Source organism: Tripterygium wilfordii, chromosome 13 (genome assembly GCF_013401445.1).
Source record: "Tripterygium wilfordii isolate XIE 37 chromosome 13, ASM1340144v1, whole genome shotgun sequence".
Taxonomy (NCBI): Eukaryota; Viridiplantae; Streptophyta; class Magnoliopsida; order Celastrales; family Celastraceae; genus Tripterygium; species Tripterygium wilfordii.
The window spans coordinates 8,922,546-8,933,847 of NC_052244.1; the positions used below are offsets into that span (position 1 = coordinate 8,922,546).

The 11,302-nt window shown below is 36.7% G+C and overlaps 1 non-coding gene across 1 annotated transcript; it reads right to left on the minus strand.

The window, feature by feature from the left end:
* Positions 1 to 406: 406 nt before the first annotated feature.
* On the minus strand, positions 407 to 516 carry LOC120013996. The gene has a single exon (XR_005471529.1). It is a non-coding gene; the product is annotated as a small nucleolar RNA R71 (small nucleolar RNA).
* Positions 517 to 11,302: the final 10,786 nt, after the last annotated feature.

Below are 11,302 nucleotides of genomic sequence, written 5' to 3' on the forward strand. Positions count from 1 at the left end.
TGGTGGTGAAGAGGTTGAAAACCCTCATAGGCAATTTGATCCTCGCTCTTTTGAGGATTGTGCTAGGCCTACTTGGGATACATCTCCCTCACGCATCTGCTATCCTCCTGTCAATGATACTAATTTTGAGATCAAGCTGGCTATCATCGACATTATCTCTAACTCGGTGACTTTCTATGGTCTTCCTAATGAAGAGCCCGATGTCCATCTTCGTTTTTTCTTGTATGTGTGCACTGCTTTTGGGATTCATAGAGTTTTTAGGGATGTTATCTTGTTGAGGTTATTCCCATTCTCTTTGAGGGACAAAGCTAAGGGATGGTTGATGTCCTTGCCTCCCAATTCTATCACCACTTGGGATGAGATAGCGGAGAAATTCTTGACGAAATTCTTTCCTCCGGCTAAGGCGATGCAAAGTAAGGCAGATATCATGTCTTTTGCCCAAAAGGATCTTGAATCATTCTATGAGCCTTGGGAGCGCTTTAAATGAATCATTCGAAGTTGCCCAAATCATGGCCTTCCGGAATGGGTGGTGTATCAAGCCTTTTATAATGGTTTAAGTATGCATACCAAGGAAACTATTGATGCGGCTGCGGGAGGTTCATTCATGATGAAGAATCAAGATGAGGCTAGAGAATTACTTGAAAAAGTGGCCAAGACCACTAACTTTTGGTCCTCAGTGAAGGGGGAATCCAAAGCAAGGGGGAAGTTGTAGAGAAGATGAAGTTATATCTACCTTGGCTATTATGGCAAAGAAGATTGATGCATTAACACTAAATCAAGCTCAAGGGGTACATACTATGCAAAACACACCTTCCTATCTTTCTTGTAATTATTGTTATGGATGCTATCCTACGGGGGATGTATTATTGCTTCTTCTTCTAAATCTAGTGAGCAAGTGAATGCCATTCGTGGAGGTAATTTCAATCAACCCCGCAATGATCCTTATTCCAATTTCTATAATCCGGGATTTAGTAATCACCCTAACTTCTCTTGGACCAATACTCAAAATGTGCAAAATCCTTAACATCTAGTGTAGCCCCAAGAGAAGAAGAGGGATATTGATGAAATGTTCTCAAAGCTAGCTGGAGGCCTAGATACACTTACAACTCATACCTCCCAATTTATGACAAAGACGGAGCAATACATGAGCAAAATCAATGCCACTCTACAAGCTCAAGCAAATTTGATGCAAAACTATGGACCTTCCATCCAGAATCTTGAGGTACAAATACGGCAAATAGCTAACACTTTGTCATATAGAGAAAGAGGTACATTGCCAAGCCAATCAGAGGTGAATCCAAAAGGGAAGAGAATGAGCAATGCATGGTAATCACTCTCCGGACTGGTAATGTAATACCCTGCTCTGCGTCAGATGAGGCGAGGTGTGGGGGTTACTGTTCTGGATGAAAATACCACATCGGCCAGGGATGGGTCTTGGGTGCAGAATATAACACGTTGCGGACCTTAAACTATTGTCCAATTGCTGCCAGTATGGGCTGGTGGTGATTGGGAACTGCCAGGTTGGGCTTGGTATGGGCCAAGTTCGATGGTTGGTGGGGTAATTGGGCTTTAGTGGGTCGGGCTGTTACAGTTGGTATCGAAGCCGACCTGGTGGGTATGTGGCTTTCGCCCTCACGTCTATCCGGGGCGCGGTGCCTGTGTCTGGCGTGACCCACGGGGACGTGGGCTCCTAAGGGGGGTGGACTGTAATACCCTGCTCTGCGTCAGATGAGGCGAGGTGTGGGGGTTACTGTTCTGGATGAAAATACCACATCGGCCAGGGATGGGTCTTGGGTGCAGAATATAACACGCTGCGGACCTTAAACTATTGTCCAATTGCTGCCAGTATGGGCTGGTGGTGATTGGGAACTGCCAGGTTGGGCTTGGTATGGACCAAGTTCGATGGTTGGTGGGGTAATTGGGCTTTAGTGGGTCGGGCTGTTACAGGTAAGGTGGTTAAAAATGCTTCTGATCTAGATGTCGAAAGGAAAAAAATTTGCAGGAGGAGGAGAAGTGCAAAAAATGGGAGAAAACTGTCCAGGGGCTATTTTCGATTGATCAGAGGGGTTTCCCATTCGATCGAACACCTTTGATGAAACTTTTATAGAGGCAAAATTCGATCGATCTGACCCTATCCCAATCGATCGGCCAGCTACAGTACATGATGAAAAGTTTAAAAATTATAAAAATGTACAGATGCGGTATGCTGTGGAGCTAGATTGGCCCGATAGTTCACTTCCAGCACCTCCAGTCAAGGTTTATGTGCCTCCAATTCCATTTCCTCAAAGGTTAAAGAGCAACAATAAAAAGGATGATCAATTCTCCAAGTTCTTAGAGGTATTCAAGAAGCTTCAAATGAACATCCCCTTTGTCGAAGCTTTAGAGCAAATTCCTAGCTATGCCAAGTTCATGAAGGAGATCTTATCCAAGAAGCGGAGGTTGAAGGAGCATGAAAAGATACAATTAACCGAAGAGTGTAATGCCATTGTGCCAAGGAAGCTCCCAATTAAGTAAGATGATCCAGAAAGTTTTACAATCTCATGCATTATAGGTAACATCTTTATTGAGAGATCCTTGTGTGATCTTGGAGCTAGCATAAATGTGATGCCATTGTCGGTTGTAAAGCAAATTGAGATTAAGGAGATTAGTCCAACCATGGTGTCTTTGTAAATAGTGGATAGATCTATTAAGTACCCTCTTGGGATAGTGGAAGATGTTTTAGTGAAGGTGGGTGAACTCTTGTTCCCGGTGGACTTTCTTATTTTGGATATGGAGGCCAACCCTACTACTCCCGTAATCTTGGGAAGGTCATTCTTGAGCACTGGGAGAGCTTTGATAGATGTTGAAAAAGGGAAGCTTACTTTGAGAGGTGCGTGAGGTGACCAAATCACTTTTAAAGTATTTGACAATAAAAGGCAAGAGGAGGTTTCTCAACAATGCCTCCAAGTGGAGCATATTGACATGGTCATCCCCAACACTCTTGAGAAAGAAGCTACATATATTCCGATGGAAGTTTTCCTATGCCAAAATTCCAAAGTTAAGCATGAAGTTCCTAAAGCGGCCTCCCAAGCTGAAATTGAAGCTAAAAAGTCTCAAGTTGAAGATCCCAAGGAGAAGAAAAAGAAGAGTAAGAAAATGAAGAAAATGAAGACTAAGAAAATGAAGAAAAATGTATTTCCTAAGGAAAAGGTGGTGATGAAGGCTTGTGCTCCTTGCATGGCACCTAAGCAATCAAATGTCAATCTCAAGAAGCCATCAAGGGGAGTATACACCACAACCCTCAAGGATCCCAATTGAATTCACAAAGGGAAGTCGGAATGAAGACTTTAAACCAAGCGCTTGTGGGAGGGAACCCAGGTTTTATTGTTCTATCTCTTTGTCTTTATTTCTATTTTCACCTATTCCATGCATTGAGGACATTGCATATTTTAAGTGTGGGGGTGGGAATTTAGGTTTTTCTAGTTTTTGCTTGAAATAAAAAATCTTGACTTCAAATGCCTTATGCCATGTTACTCTTGAGTGTATTTGGATGAATTTTGTGATCTTTGAAGCACGGATGGATCTTGCTATGGACATTCTTTCCAATTGAGTTGTTCCTATCTTGAAAATTGTTTTGTCCATTGTGCTTTTGTGAATATGGAACACTTGTTTGTGGGGTATGAAATATGACTTGAATTTGGCCAATTGTGGTTGCTTAATATCAATTTGATTCTAAGTAGCACTACTTGATCAATAAAAAAAATTATAAATAAATGGTTTCTTTCATAAATGTTCTACTGAGTAACCGGGCCTTTTGCCTAGCAAACGATGAGTTTCACGTAAAAATGTAGGAAATGAATGTTAGAGTACCTTGGTGACTAGTTTAACCTCGTAGCTTTTTTGACTCGAGTAATTAGATCCGTTGGGGTGTCTTAACACCTAGTGCCCTAAGCCAACTGGATTGGGAGTCATTGGTTGAAAGCTCGTTACATGGGTCATTTAGAAAGCTTAAGGAGGTTTAGCATTGCATAAGTCACCTTTGAAAGGAAAGAGAAAAAGAAAAAAAAAATGAAGAATGTTAATATGAATGAAGTTTGAATAAGTGCTCATTGTATTTGCTTCTTGATTCTTATTGTTATTGGAAGACTACCTCGCCTTTGTTTATGTCATTTTGAAGCCAAATATCAAGTCAAATCCATTATGTGCATCAATTTTTGAATTGTAAAGCAAGGTGGATAAGATAAGATTCTTGAAAGAATGCTTTTATTGATTTGAATGCCCTAATGCTTGGTTTGTTAGTGTGGATAGGGTTGCAATTGTGAATCCATTTTATGCTTTTGTTGATGGCATGAATTTTGGCACTGAAGTCGTTTAATGTTTGCGGGTATCATTCTCGTAAACCCTCAGGAGACACAACTCCTCCTACTAGGGGCACCTAGGGGTTTAAAGACTTATGGGCACATACTAAGTGTCATCGTGAGCCCTACGAAAGTGGCGTAGTTTAGTTTCTTATTTTTGCTTTAGTATTAGTTGTTTTGTGTTTCATTTGAGTTGAATTGAGAACTCATGTCCTTTGATCTTTAGTTTGCTCGAGGACAAGCAAAGGTTAAGTGTGGGGTATTTGTTGTGCTAATTATATACCTATAATTATGCACCCTTTACATGGTATTTTATGGTTCTTAAAGTGAATTGAGGATTGATATTGCCTAAGGATTGTATATTTGCACATTGTAGGTGCCTAGGAGTATATCAAACAAAAAAGAGTCAAATCGGATCAAAGATTGAAGAAAAGAGAAAATAATAGCAGAGGGAAAAACCAATCGATCGGTCAGACATTTCTCAGTTTTAATAGCAAGCAATTCCAATCGATCGGACCCCATATCTTATTGATCGGACCAACCCAGTTTCGTGAATCTATAGACTTTCACATTTCTGAAGACGCCCCTAAATTCATGTGGCTCCAATTCAACTCCCTTGGTCCCTTAATAAGATAAGATTTTTGAAAAATGCTTTTATTGATTTGAATGCCCTAATGCTTGGCTTGTTAGTGTGGATAGGGTTGCAATTGTGAATCCATTTTATGCCTTTGTTGATGGCATGAATTTTGGCATTAAAGTTGTTTAATGTTTGTGGGTATCATTCTGGTAAACCATCAGAAGACACAACTCCTCCTACTAGGGGCACTCAGGGGTTTAAAGGCTTGTGACACATACTAAGTGTCATCGTGAGCCCTACGAAAGTGGCATAGATTAGTTTCTTATTTAGAGTTGGTCTTAGCTGTTTTATTTTTCATTTGAATTTAACGAAACATACTCTTTCCGTCCTTTGTTCATTCTCAATTTGGTCGAGGACGAGCAAAGGTTAAGTGTGGGTGTGTTTGATGTGCCAAATATATACATACATTTGTACATCCTTTACATATAAGTTCATCCCATTTTGAGTTGATTAGGAGTTAATATTGTCTAAGAAAGCCATATTTGCATATTGTAGGTGCAAGGCAAAAAATGGAGGAAAAGAGTGCAAAATGAAGATTTTTACTCCAGAAGTAATTTTCGATCGATCGGAGCCATTCCCGATCAATCGAACCTGCCAAAACACCCAAAAACTCATGGAGACAGTTGCATTTCCGATCGATTGGAGTTATTATTTACAGCACACGCAGTTTCGCGAAAAAATTCTGAATTCACGTGTTTTTCAGCCAAAAAGATCCCAACTTGTTTTGAAAATGACATAAGAGTTTGGGGAAGTATAAAAGGGCATAAAATATGGTTTTGGGGGAGTTCTTGGAGCTAGGTTTCATTCTCTATCTTGAAGGCCACCATTGGAGCTTGGAGAAGAAGAGGGTTCACAAGGGGGTTTTCTCTCTCCTCTTTTATCTTAGTTTTTATGATTGATTTCCATTGCTTGATGATGTATCTTGACTCTATGAGTGGCTAGATTTCTTTTCTAGGGTATTCATGTAACCAAACCTTGAAGATTCGATAAACTTGGTTTCCTTATTTTTTGATTTCTCTCTCTTATTGATTGTCTATTGGTGTGCTTAATGCTTTTGGATGCTTGATCACCATCTAAATGCTTTGTTGCCTAGATTGAGATCAGAAGGAGATATCTAGGGTTTGCTTCAAGCCATAGGTGACATAGGGTGCATGAACCATAGGAATATAGGTTTGTGACTTATGCAATCGCTAAATGATTTCCATAGTTCTTAATGGGCTTTTGATATATTAACCCGATTGTTAGGAATAACAAGGATTTATATTGAAAATACCTTTGATGTATCTAGGAATAGAACATTGAATAGGTTGGGAAATCGATTGTCATTATTGAGAGATGAATTAGGGATTAAGGGACCAAGGGAGTTGAATTGGATAGGTGAGTGAAATTAAGTACCCTAGTGCTTCCCATATTTGATTAGATTTGTGATCACTTAATTGCTCTTTTGTTCTTTGCTTTAGTTTAGTTTAAAAACAAAACCAATCACTAATTCTTTTCCCCAATTTACATAGTTGTTACTTGATTTGACATTGATTTCTATTGCCAACATATCCTCGTGGGAACGATAACTTACTCACCTCTTTATCACTTGTGCGATTTGTGCGCTTGCAATTAAATCCATATCACTAGACATAGAGCATTGGATAGGATAAGGAGACCGATTGTCATTATTGAGAGAGGAATTAGGGATTAAGGGACCAAGGGAGTTGAATTGGATAGGTGAGGTGAAATTAAGTACCCTAGTGCTTCCCATCTTTGATTACATTTGTGTTGTGTTTACGTAATTGTACTTTTGTTCTTTGTTTTAGTTTAGTTAAAAAAAAACAACCACTCATCCTTTTCACCCAATTTACATAGTTGTTGCTTGTTTGACATTAATTTTATTTGCCAATACATCCTTGTGGGAACGATAATTTACTCATCATTTTATTACTTGTGTGATTTGTGCACTTACAAATAAATTCACATCACTAGTTGATCTAGCTTGGGGTCCTCTTGTCTAGATCGAGAATGTTAGATATCCTACAACACAGAATCGACGAAGTTGCCTAGCAGTCGAATGATCGATAGAGAAGACTGTGACAATCAAATTAATAAGAAATTTCTCACTTAACCTAATTTTTTAATTTATTAGGTTACAAGTCTATTTCTATTTAAGAATTTACATTCTTAAAATGAATATAATTAAAATTCTGGATAATCACAAAAATTTTCTACTTTTAAATTGGATTGAATTAATTTAGATAATTACAAACTATGACCGTTGATTATAATATGAACTTTAATCATAACCTTAAATATAAATGTAAATTTTTTTATTACTTGAATTGGATTTTGTCTACATACACGTACAATTCAAGAATCACTTAACTCTCATTCCATTAATGATATAATATGAAACATTTGCCATTGATTACAATATAAACTTTCTACATATATAACCGTTCATATGAAGCGCAGTCTAATTAATTTTTTAAATTAATTATTTTTACATGTATATAAATAATAAAAAAATTAATTGGATAGAAATGGATTCAATTCATTAAGTTAATTGAGTAGTGCAACTGACGTGGAACATGTGTTTGGGCATGTTCTTGATTTTACATGTAATTCTCGATTTTATTATGTTAGAAGTAAACCATTTCTTGGGTGAATTTTGGTTTAAGAAAAATTATTTGTTCCACTAGAAAAATGTAAATATCACGTTTTATATCCGAATTCACTCAACATAAGAATGAAAAACTAATTACATAAAAGAATTTTGATTCCCAACACATGATAAAAGTTCTTTGAATGAGTATTTGATATAAACCATTGAGAAAATAACATTTGTAATACTTTCATGGATGACTCATAGCATCCTTCAAAATATAAATAAAAATTAGCAGTCATCAAGAGTTGAAGATTTTAATAATATAGCAACATTTTTCTAAAATATAATTATAGTAAATGATAATACCTGCCTATTTGATCTAATTGACCCCCATGAAATTGAATTCTATTCAGTTCAACAATCCACCAAAAACAAAAAAAATCAACTTGTTTGTCAACTTTTTTTTGATGGATTATTGCCTTGTTAGAATTCATCCTTGAGTTTATTTACACACACCAATGAGCTAAATCTTATTCACCTCACTCTACTATAATCACAAAGAATGGAATTCTAATTAGATTAGTAATTCACCAAAACAAATCCAAGTCAAATTTATTTGCAAGGATTTTTCCTGGTGAATTACTAACTGACTAGAGTTTATCTTTGGTTTTCTGTGGGGAAATATTGGATTATACTGGCTGTTTATATAGGTAGAAAAATTAGTGCATAACCATTGATTATAATTTAAAACTTTTAATCTCAGTCGTACATATAAAGGGTAATGTAATTATGAATTGGATTTTGTTTATATATATATACCAAACCTTTTTTCTAATTAGGGAAATCAAATCTTGCCATATATTTTGTAATATAATATATAAATAAAAGGAAATCAAGTTAATGGTTTTCTATCATTAATATTTTCTTTCGTTCATAACCCTAACGAAGTCTCTATATAATTCTAGATGCATTTTTGTGTTTTATATTAAAATTCTGAGTCGACTGAATTATGCTAGGCCGATGTGGGATTTAAGAGGTCGACACGAGTTTCAACTGAGGCCGACCTCTATGGTTCATACTAGCCAATTGTAAAACAACACATGTTTTTGTATTGAATTGTCACACATTTCACGTTATTATTTTATTCGATCAATTTACAGATATTATATGTAATTATCGATTTTGACACTCTCGATTCTTGAATGTTATTTATGAGACAAAAAATACAATCATTTTATTCCTAGATTTTAGAAATATTGCATGCACATACACGTTTTAATAATGGAATTTGAGACTTCAAATGTTTTAATGTTAGCATGTATCAATATCTTCTAAATATGAAGTTTTTTAATACATCATCGGGTACGGAGCAGATGGGATTCGAATGTTGCACCTCTCTTCTGATGTTGGTGGGCCTTAACAACTAGGTCGAGTGGGGAATCTAAAGTTTCATTTTATGACATAATTTTGTGCTTGTATTGGCACTCTTCTACATTGGACATGAGATCTGCCGATTCTGGCCTTTGAGGGTAGGATTGTAAGTGTTTGATGTGATGATGTGTGTTTCAAGCATGCCACGACTTACAATCAATCCAAAGGATTTTGATATGGAATTTACGCACCAATCTGACCTGTCACCAAACGAGTTGTGTGTAATTTGAGAACACAAAACTATTGGATCGAGAATGCCTTTCTGAAAATGAATTAAAATTTATTTAGTGTCCAGTGACAAAAACGAGAGATACAAGACAAAAATCAGAAATGAGAGTACTTCTATTGGATAGAATAAAAATAACTTACCACTGAAATAAATTAGGGTTTTTAGTAGGAATACGTCATGCAATGTATGAAAGAATGTGCTTTACAAGCTAAAATCAACATAATAGCTGCGATGGCTTCAGCCGTGTAGGCTTGAAAAAGAAATAACTAAGCTAAAAATTAGCTGACATGTGTCATGCTAATGTAAAGGATAAAGTTTAGAGATGCAGAGTATGTGTTTGATGCAAGGTACTTGAAAATGTTGGTTCTTTTTCTCTTTATAATCTCCTTGGTCTTCATAGTGGTCTTCATCTTTATTCCCTTATCATAATCATGACACATCATGTCATGGTGTATCATGAGAAATTGCTTGCTTGCTATTTGCTTGGGTTACTGAACTAAGTTTTCCTGTGACTTTCACTTCTTCATGTTGCGTAGATCATGGTGATGGATCTATATTGTCATACTTCTTCATGGATGCTATTGGAGTATTGAGAACATGTAGTCTGTCCTACTCTCTTGCAATGTAGGCTTCATGTTTGTTGTTGATGAAAAGAGTCTAACGGTTGTCATATTTACTGATTCTAGTTACTGAACGTCGAAATATGGCCTGACGCCCAAACTGTAGGAGGAAGTCGATTCTAGACTCTGATCGTCAAGAAATTACTGAAGATGTGTTTGAGATAATTTAGGAGCATGTGGGCTTTAAATTCTATAATTTTATGAACTTCTTTGAGCTTATTCATATCTCTCGCTTAATAACAAACCACTTCAAAATAAAAGAAATGGCTTTGGCAATGAATTCTTGAATTTTAGTTATATCAGGAAAAGCTTCTTTAGACATTCCTGATTTACAGTAACAAATTTCTGAATTTTAGCTTAAATAAAATCAGATTTCCTAGAAAATGACAAAACAATTAGTGCAAAACCTTTTTCCCTCGCCATGTGCCCTTTGCCGATTGAATGAGAATGTCCAAAGGTGAATCCCATGTTGTCACGTGTTGTAATATCCTAACCCGGTTATACACTATTCATAGTACTTTAACGCATTGATAGAGGTGGAGTGAACCTCGATGATCGTGAACCGGGATTTGGGGAGAATAAAAATTAAATTAAGATAAAAATACAAAAAAAAATTTCATAAATGGGGGATTTAAAAAGAAAATTTGTGGCGCAAGAATCACTCAAATTGGATTTATTATGAATTTTTGAAATTAATAAAACATTTCATTAAGGGGTGTTTTTGAAAAGAGGTGTTCTTGAAAGTGAAAGATTATATAAAATTTTTTCAAAAATACCATTATCTCTCACAAGATTCTCTCTCTCTCTCTTCTGTTTCTCTCTCTTACACGGGTTCATCGGTGATCTTTTGTTTTCGGCATGGTACCAAAAGGAGCTTAAGGACGAGACGAGCATAACCCTACAGGTCGACTTTCAAAGTTAGGGGTTAGTCGGGGACACGTGCTGGGTATTTGCATTCTAATTCCTAGATAAGGGTTTCCCTGTCTCTCGCGTGTGATTCCAGAGTTCTGGTTTCACAGACTCTTATTATATTTTGGTTTTGTCAGTTTTCGGGGGTGAAAATACGACCAATTTGTATGTTTTATACGTACTCTCTGTTGACTATCATTGTTGGTATGCTTATGGTTGTCGATATTGTATTCTGGCTTGTTCTTTGGACTAGTCGCACCTTCTGTCACGCCCCTCTCCTAAGGTATACCGAAGTGTACCTATACCCACAGAGACGTGACCGGCAGGGGACACCCCGTCCCCCGAACCAATTCCCATACCGATAATTAAACCCAATAAACATATGTAATAATAATAATGATAACCACCTAAACCACCGGGGTAAATATACAACAGCGGATCAGTAAAATATATCCACTCGATACGAAACCGATATCAAAAAAAATACAAGAAATCCAGGAATATGATGCAGAATAAGCAATACAATAAATAAGCAATCATCGACAA